At 43.9% G+C, this 1,504-nt stretch overlaps 1 pseudogene across 1 annotated transcript; it reads left to right on the forward strand.

The window, feature by feature from the left end:
- The first annotated feature begins 730 nt into the window (after window positions 1-730).
- LOC104993292 lies at window positions 731-1,192 on the forward strand (annotated as a pseudogene). Its single transcript, XR_825811.1, has one exon. The product of XR_825811.1 is annotated as a nuclear transport factor 2 pseudogene (transcript).
- Window positions 1,193-1,504: the final 312 nt, after the last annotated feature.

A 1,504-nucleotide genomic window follows, 5' to 3' on the forward strand; every position in this document is an offset into this window, starting at 1 on the left:
ATCTGAGGTTATTGATGTTTCTCCCCATGTCCTACTACCTCCCAGAATCCTCACTGGCATCCATTTTGGTTGAGCAATGCTTGACCCACCAGGAAGGACCCTGAGTCAGAGTGATTCGCCAGAGAAAATCTGGAAACTAATCCCATTACCATATAACCCAAGACTGTGAGCCATGTGGCACAGCAGTTCTCCTGGGTTCTCTTACCCTACTCTTCTTTGCATAGGCACCTCTTCTTAATAAAGTCTTTTGCTTTGTCAGCTTATGTGACAATTCATTTCTTAAACAATACATTTCTGAGTGTCAGACAAGAGCCCACTCTTGGGCCCTGGAAAAGGGGTTCCCTTCCTTCAACACATGGGGTCTCAAAGAGTCAGACATGACTTAGCAATTGAACAACAACAAGGAGGAATTATGAAAGGTGAGAGGGTCCAGTGGAGAACAGAAGGCCAAGGGCATGGATTGTCCAGCCTCCAGCAACCAGAAGGCTCTGTTATAACAGACCAGGCAGCAGTCCCTGTAAAGAGTCCCAGAAATCAGAGGTCAGATGAACTTGTTGAGTCCCTGGAAATTCCTTAAATACCCTGTTAACTTTTCCAGGCTTTGTTTTCAACTCAGTTAAGAAGTTTGATGCTGGATAACTTCTGAGGATTTTTCAGGGTGTTAACTCTGCACTAGTAGAATAAGTAAATTTTAAAACAAAACAGGAAGACCAAGTTGGGTCTCTGCCACCATTGTGCCAGCTCTTTGGATCTCAATGAGGCTGGGTGATGCTTCAGAATGGGAGACAAGCCAGTTTGGGAGCAAATTGGCTCCAGCTTCATTCAACATTACTACCAGTTATTTGATAATGATAGAATCCAACTAGGAGCAGTTTATTTCGACACCTCAGGATTCACATGGGAAGGACAGCAATTCCAAGGGAAAGCTGCCATTGTGAAGAAATTGCCTAGCTTCCATTCCAGAAAACCCAGCACAGCATCATGGCTCAGGACCATCAGCCCATGCCGGATAGTTGCATCATCAGCACAGTTTTGGCCAGCTCAAGGCCAATGAAGACCCCATCATGTGGTTCCACCAGATGTTCCAATTAAAGAGCATCAAGGTTGCTTGGATTTGTACCAATGACATGTTCAGGCTTGCCCTGCACAACTTGGACTGAACCCCTCCCAGCCAGGCATTCATGCTATTTCTTCTTCCTCTTCCACTTACTATTCAACTATTCACATTCCTTCAGATGCTCCTAATATCAACAAATAAGCAGGGCCTTGGTGGGAATGGATGCAGTGTGCTGCTCTACTGAGCTGTTTTGCATGATATTTGGATTCTAGACTAGCTGCATCTGATAGAAGCTTGTGTTGTACCAGCGTATACCTTGGAATGACTTAAGTAATGCAAAAGGTTGTCTTTTTTTCTTTTTTTGAAAATCTACTGACAAATTGCTTTAGTAACCCATAAAAGTGAAGGAGAAAGCCTCATTACCCAGATACTGATTTGTTCAGATGT

This window comes from Bison bison, unplaced genomic scaffold (genome assembly GCF_000754665.1).
Source record: "Bison bison bison isolate TAMUID 2011002044 unplaced genomic scaffold, Bison_UMD1.0 scf7180017864238, whole genome shotgun sequence".
NCBI classification, from domain to species: domain Eukaryota; kingdom Metazoa; phylum Chordata; class Mammalia; order Artiodactyla; family Bovidae; genus Bison; species Bison bison.